Source organism: Caloenas nicobarica, chromosome 11 (assembly GCF_036013445.1).
Source record: "Caloenas nicobarica isolate bCalNic1 chromosome 11, bCalNic1.hap1, whole genome shotgun sequence".
NCBI lineage: Eukaryota > Metazoa > Chordata > Aves > Columbiformes > Columbidae > Caloenas > Caloenas nicobarica.
In genome coordinates this window covers 20229567-20237296 of record NC_088255.1, presented here as the reverse complement: position 1 = coordinate 20237296, position 7730 = coordinate 20229567, and the positions used below count along the sequence as shown (strand labels likewise).

At 50.3% G+C, this 7730-nt stretch overlaps 1 protein-coding gene across 1 annotated transcript in view; it reads right to left on the bottom strand.

The window, feature by feature from the left end:
• Window positions 1-7730, bottom strand: part of ABTB1 (ankyrin repeat and BTB domain containing 1) — a 129479-nt gene that overhangs the window by 59120 nt on the left and 62629 nt on the right. The window lies entirely within an intron of this gene.

Sequence of the window (7730 nt, the reverse complement as noted above, 5' to 3'; positions counted from 1 at the left end):
GTTTCTCCAAGGTCGGAAACTCCACAGCCTCTCTGGGCCACCCGTGCCAGTGCTTGGACATCCTCACAGTAAAAAGTGTTTCTGGTGCTCAGAGGGAACCTCCTGGGTTTCAGTTTGTGCCCATCGCCTCTGGTGCTCTCTCTGGGCACCACAGGAAAGAGCCAAGCTCCATCCTTTTTGCACCTGATAAGATCCCCCTTGAGCTTTCTCTTCTCCAGGCTAAAGAAGCCCCAGCCCTCTCAGCCTTTTCTCACACCTGAGATGCTCCAGCCCGTTAATCACCTTTGGCCCTTTGTTGGGCTCCCTCCAGTATGTCCATGTCTCCCTTTACTGGGCAGCCTGCAACACTGGACACAGCACTGGTGGCCTCACCGGGATCACCTCCCTCAACCTGCTGGCAATCCTTTGCCCGATGCAGCCCAGGGTACCACGAGCCTTCTTTGTGGCAAAGGCACATGGCAGGCTCATATTTGATTTGGTGTCCACCATGACCTCCAGGTCCTTTTCTGCCAAGGTGCTTTCCAGCTGAGTGGCCTCCAGCATATATATCAGTACATGAGATTGTTCCTCCTCAGCTGCAGCACTTTGAACGTCTTGTTGAACTTCATGAGGTTCCTGTCAGCCCATTTCTCCAGCCTGAGAAAAGGTCCCTCCGGATGGCAGTTTCACCTCCTGGTTTATCAGCCATTCCCCCCAGTTTTGTATCATCAGCAAACTAGTTGAGGGTGCTTTCTGCCCCATCATCCAGATCATTAATGAAGAAGTTAAACAGGACTGGACCCACTATTGACCCCTGGGCAACACCACTAGTTACTGGCCTCCAACCAGACTTTGTGCCACCACCCTCTGGGCCTGGCCATTCAGCCATTCAATCCACTGTCTGCTCATCCAGCTCAAGCTTCAACAGCTCGCCTATGAGGATGGTGTGGGACACAGTGTCAAAGGCCTTCCTGAAGTTCAGGCAGACAATGTCCACAGCTGTCCCCTCACCTACCAAGCCAGTCATTTCATTGCAGGAATTTGTCAGGTTGGTCAAGTGTGACTTCCCCTTGGTGAAGCCATGCTTACCGCTCCTGATGATTTTCTTGTGGTTCATGTGCCTGGAAAGAGTTTCCAAGATTAGCTGCTCCATCACCTTCCTGGGGATAAAGGTGAGGCTTCCTTCAGTCTTTAAGCACTTCTCCCAGTCACCATGATCAAAGATTGTTGAGAGCGGCCTTGCAAAAACACTTGCCAGCAACCTCAGCATTCATGGGGGCCCTTTGAAGAGGCCAAAGTCCATGCTCGTGAAGGCCAGGGCTGTGAGCTTGCTTTAGACCCTCCTTCCTCTGCTCAGGATCCTGAGCTCCACCATCTCATGGTCACTGCAGCCAAGGCTGCCTTTGACCTTCACATCCCCAGTGAGCACCTCATTGTTGGCAAGTATGAGGTCCAGCAAAACATCTCTTCTTGTTGGCTGCTTTATCAGTTGGAGAAGGAATCCAGGAACCTCCTGGATTGCTTATGTCCTGCTGTGCTGTCCCTCCAGCAGATACCAAGGTGGAGGACATCTGGCTCCTCTTCAACCTTGAGGCCAGTTAACTTATTTAGTAGCTGCTGATCCTTACGGGGAGCAGGAGCCTTCCTCTTGGTGTCGGAAGCTTCCATCCTTCACTTTCTCAGAGGCTGTGCTTCCCTTAACATTAGGGGTGGACACTGTCTGCTCTTCTCCTTCAGCTGTTTTGTCTCCGAGAAGATTCTGCCCATCTCCTCTTGATCTTTGCAGCAGGATCCTATAGCTCCTCCACATGGTAGCACAGCCCCTCCAAGAGAGGACACCTTCTGCAGGACAGAGGGACATTTCTCCCGCTGCAGCCTGGGGCTTGGACGGCTGCGTCTGTCATCTGCGGCTGCGTCTCTGTTGGAGCCTCTGCCCTAGCAGGGACAGCTGCTCCGACACCCGCTGGGGAAACCGCTGTGGTGTGTCACCGCTGCATCTGAGATTGTCACAGTGACACTAATTCAACTGACGCCCCCTTCTTCGTGCCCTTCAGCGCAAACTGCTGCATCCGTAAAGGAAAAATAAAATTACAGTGCAGCAGTTCTTGGATTTGTAGCTCTTAGAGTCGTGCGCAGCAAAGAAACATGCTGAACATCATGCCAAAAATCATTATTACAGCAACAAGAAGTCCAACTGCTCTAATTACATCCAATTTCAAATTAAACACATCTTCAGTGGCCTCAGGGCACAACATTCCAGTAAATGATGCAAGCAAGGTCTTTGTCAGACAGGTGTCCAAGCAATAATGCTCAACAAGTCCTGCAATACCACAGCAGCTGAGAGGGGACACCCGCCAGCCCCCTGAGCCGCAGCCGTCCCACGTCACCCCCCAGCTGCCCCCTCCGAGGAGCTGTGCAGCTCCCGGTCCAGCCCTGGCCAAGCATCCGGGAGACCTGGTCAAGCCCTGAGCAGCACAAAGCTGCAAACATGCTATGACTCCAAGCTTAAGGACCCAAAAATATATTGGTCCCTTTCCATGAGGCACCCAGCTCATGTTTTCAAGCTTTCCTCAACAGCAGCAGCTAGAAGCCTTTTTCTTTTGTTTCAAAACAATTTTCTCCAGGAGATGCTAAAATCCAACGTGGCAAGCTCTGAGTGAGGAGACAGCCAGGCTGTCACGGCCTCACCAAGGGTTTTGCGCTTGCAATGTTCACACCGGCTGCCCACGTCTCCCACATGGCATGTCCCTGAGACAACAGGACGTAGGCACGAAGGTGATGAGGATTTTAAATTCAAATGTTCTTATGCCCTAAATAACTATTAATTAAAAATATTCTTGAGCTTTTTTCCCCTGTAAGAATTGAACCTTTTTATGGTTGAAGAGTGAATCTCCTGAAAAAAAAATGATGGTGGCGTTTTTTTCTGGCATGAACTTGCTCATTTTCAACAACTAAAGAAAGGTGTCATGGCAAAGAGTGCTGAACCCTCTTGTGAATCAAACAGCCAACCGAGGGTACTCGGTGTTATCGATACTGCCCTTCACAGCTCCCCTGCCTCTTTTTGCCAGCTCCATGCTACCCTGAGCGTGACGAGGGCAGGTAACAGACTGGCTGCACCCGCTACCCAATGCGGTGAGGCAAAACCCACAGGCTGCAACCGAAAGACCCGCTTTCGGCTTCTTTTGGACCACGTCCTCGCAGTGCTCTGAAAGTCCTTTTTATCCCCGAATCAATGCAGCCCCCAGCCCCCGCCGAGCAGGAAATGCAGCAGGAACTCCCGAGCTGTCGCTTGCCCATTAGATGAGATAAAAACACTTCAGTGCGCTCAGATTCTAGTCCAGGCACGGCACTTAATGAATGCTCTTGTCATTTTTCGCTTTGCTGCTGGTAATTTGGCTGTCTTAGCATGCAGGTGGCTTGCTACAAGCGGGTAACTAAAAGCCTTTCAGATCTCCTGACCCTGCCACATCCAGCTCCCAAGTCTTAGAAACTGAATTCAGTGTCTGAAGCAGCCTCATCACATCAAAGAAAGCACAAAAACACCCTCATGTATTACACAGCCTCGAATCGGGGGGGAGGAAACCACACGGGCACGACAGTGTGCACACTTTCTGTGAGGCTCATGGTGCTCCCTGGATTTATTTTGACATCGTACGTTGGTCCCAGACTGAGCAACAAAGGGGGAGTACGAAAAGAGAAGATACATCTTGGGCAAGAAAATTAAATAAAATTAGTAGCAACATCAATCAGCCAGGTCAGCGCTGCCAGCGGAGCAGAAAACAGCCAAGCAGAGATGGGCAACACCAGTTCTCTTTAAAAACAGCATGAACTTAAACCCAGCACAGTCCCCATGTCTTCATTTCACGCTCGCTGGAATAGGTTCGGCTGGCTTGGCTTTCCTCTGCGGTATTGACAACTTTACAGGCAAAGGCTTGTCATTTCTCATTTGACCTCCCCCAGCCTCCCTACCTGCTGTATATTCTCCAACAATGTTCAGAGCTCTGGTAAAAGGGGCTTTACAATTGCACTAAATGCTCTTTTATAGCTGCTTCAAAGCCGTTCAGAAATTTTTCTTGGTATTACCATTATCTGTGCTTTTCTGTTCTTCTCCCAAATTGTTCAATTTTACAGTTATGCCTGTTAGGCAGAATCAGAAAGCAAGCGTGTATTTCAGGCTGGCGGAACTGGAAATCCTTCTGTCGTCTCCCCCTGTAAGTCACTCTAACAGCTTTTGCCTTCAGGAAATGCAGCCAGCTTTCCCATTTCAATTTAAGGGTCACGTTTTATTCCAAGATACTTGCAAACAAATACTACTGAGGTAGAGGAATGAGGTGATAGCTAAGGGAAAGAATTTGGTGCCTAAGAGTTGTTAATTAAAAGGAAATTAACTGCAAAGTCTAATCTCAACAGAAATGTAACTTATTTTGAAACTCCAGTTAAAAAAACAAACAAACAAACAAGGGCAACACATTAACTTGAAATATGCTGGTGAGATGTTTTATTCTCCTAAATACAGCAGAACTGAATCCACCTACAAAGGTGAAAGTGATCTATTGCCCTTGCTCAGCAGAGCAAGAAAGTAAACAATAAGCAAAACAAATGAGCAGTCAGATGTTAAGTCCTGGCAGCATTAGAAAATGCAAGATGTCGCTAGGAGCAGGAAAAAGGCGTAACCCTTCTTCCTTTGCACATTGACATTTGTCTGGACAAGGGAAAGTGATCTGTGCCCAGCCTTAGAGCAGAAGGAAAGAAAAACCTCTTCTCAGACTCCGTCCCGTTACCCGGATCGCTGGCTCCGTGGGACAGGGATGGGGTGACACCGCTGGCTGGTGGCGCACGGCGTGATTGAACCCCATCTCCTGCGGAGCTGTACGGCCCTTCGGCATCTCATCCCCCCAGAAAGCTCCAGAATCTCCCCACCCAGCCCCTCCTTCCCTAGGCACAAGGAAAGATCGAACCTCTCCCTTGTTCCAGCATACGTGAATTTACTTCAGCGCCTCCGACAAGCTTTATATAAGCTTATTTGCTGACTTAGCCTTTTTAATACCAGGACACCGTGCAAGGTTTTGACTGTACCAAGCAGGGGCAGGTACCCACTCTGTTCTTGTGTGGCCCGGGCACGCAGCCATTCTCCAGGCAAAACACACAGCTGCTGCTCCCATCCCAAACCCTGCTGGGGAAGGCGTGTAATAAACACTCCAAGAGGAGTGACCTGGAGCAATTAATGCCTTCCAGGATATGCCATAATTAGAGGGGAAGAGCATCTTCTCTGTTTAGAGCCCAGGAGCGGGATTCTCGGTATCACCTGGAGCCTTTCTGCATCTCTCTGCACCAGCTTGCTCCCTTCAGGGTGGGAACGCTGCCCCCCAAACACAGCAATGCTGCCAGCCCTGCTCCTTTCCCATCCGCTGCTGCAAGGTGCAGGTGAAGATCAAGCACAAGTCGTGCTTTACTTGCCTGGTTTTCACGTGCCCCTGCTGCCTCCCGTCCCTGCAGCTTTACATTTCTCTCCCGGCTAAAGCGGAGATGATCGCCGCATTAATAGCCATGCGGGAGACAGCAAACCTCGGCAGGCTCCCAGAGGGCAGAGGAAAACAAAGCGATATCGAATTTGATTAAAGGGCCAGAATAACCTTTAATGGAGCCACCTGAGGCAAGGAAGCAGAGAGCTCTCCAGCTGAAAGGCCAAGCAGGTTTCCTCATAGCCCAGGGGAGCTGCAAGCCAGTCACATTCCTGTGCTGGAGCTGGCACGGAGAGGGACGGTCAGAGCCTTCCACTGGTGTGAGGGGTGACCAGCGAGCTCCCAGCGAGGATGGAGAAAGGACTACACCTCAGGGACTATTCCCATCATTTAAGCTGGGCTTCTGTACAGCACAGCTTGGAGAACCCCCTTATCTCCATGTTGAGCTCATCAACTCTGATCCTAAGCAGAGACCAATTGCCCTGCTGGAAGGGATGGAAAATCTGCAGAAAAGTAGAAGTCATGAAGGCAGGCAGATCTCAGGCCTTGCAAAGCTTTTTACTGGGGCAGAAGGATAAACAGGCTAAAGCCCAGTGGAGCCAAGAGGTTGGTGAGAAGCTGCAAGAGATTTGGTCTCAGCTCTGCCTAGTTTAAGAGGTATGACCTGCGCCCAAAGAAGTGACTGCCAAGCCCTTGCTATGCAAGGCTTGAGGAGCAACATCAGGTTGCTGAGCACAATAACAGCCAGCAGGACAGACCCCCCCCAGTACCGAAGGCAGATGAGACACTCAGGGACAGCAGCCAGGTTCAGCCAGAAGTCCAGGTATTCAGAGAAGCTCATAGTGATGCAGCCAGCCCAATATCAAACCAAGAAATCAGTCCATAGGTCAGAATCACAGTCTGCTGATGGCAACCATGGTCAGACACCATCTAGTGATAGCTTGGCAACTCCACAGCAGTAGGAGAAGATGAAGGTCAGGTCAAGAAGGCAGCCCATGGGTCACAGCACAAACCAATAAGGACTCTGACCTCACAGCTCAAACATACAGTGAGGGTCCCAGGCTGAGCTTAAATAGAGCTCCTGGTGTGGGTGGAGGCCCCAGGTGAGCCCCGTTAGGGCAATTAAGGCCTATTAGTACCCTCTGGGCCCTGACAACATAAGCCTCTCCTGTTGTACAGTGACTGGAGGGGTTGTCCAGAAGGGACTCTCTACTCCTCATTGAGTGAGTATCTTCACTAGGAAGAACCCAGAGGTGACTTGTGGGTTATACCTTTCCTTGCTAAACTGAAAATCCAAATGTGATCTTTGGAAAACATCTGGGTTCAACAGCCAACCTGGGATATGGGTGTCTCCAGCGCAGGGGGGCAGTCAGCATCTGAAGAAGATGAGTGTGTGTTGAGTCTGAGGAGAGGCTCATGGGGACAACTGGCATTCCTAGATACATGTTTCTGTGTGGTTTGATGGGACTGAAGCTCCTCGGTGTCTTTTACCCCAGACAGTTACTTTCACATCTCCCTGAACACTGGATAACCCAGAGAAGAAATTTGGCTCTGGGCTCCCCCCACAGCCTCCCCTCAACTTTAGAGGTGACTTGCAAGATGAACAGAAAAAGAGCACAACCCCGTTCCAAGGAGCTTTTGTCCTGGAGATGCAGCACTCAGCAGCCCCTCGGGGCTCCTCACAGACATTCAGTTGTGGCTGAGGACCATGCTGGATGGCTGGGTTTGTTGGCAGACCAGTGCTCCACAATAATGGAGACATTAAATCAGTCATGGCAGCAAGAACTGCATAATAGATGCAAAATACAGCAGAAGCCTGATCCAATTTTGGCTCTGCCTTGTTAAGTGGAAAAGTATTTTATGAGATGGAGGAATACGAGCAAGTTCAGAGAGCATCCTCCCTGCAGTGTGGCATGAGGGGTCGGTATCTGCAGTGACTCGTATCTGCAGGTACACATCTTCTGTAAACGTATTTCCATTCTGTCTTAACAGCTCAGCGCTCCCATGCTGGAATTCAGGTATTCAGGTCAGTTGAGGTCAACAAGGACAGAGCCATCAGCCCCTGGAATGGTCCTGCTGGCTGAACTGCAGCTGCTCAGCCTCCTCTGGGACAGGAAGGTGACACTGTCCAACACAACTGCTACGTCTTGGGCACAGTTACACTGGGAAAATGCTTGTCAACCAGTTTCCAGGCAGCTCTTTAGTAAACGTGCAGGAGATGGACAGAGTGGGCTCCAGCCAAGGTCTGGCATGGTACAAAGTGAAACACTGCTGGTCCAGAAATGCTGC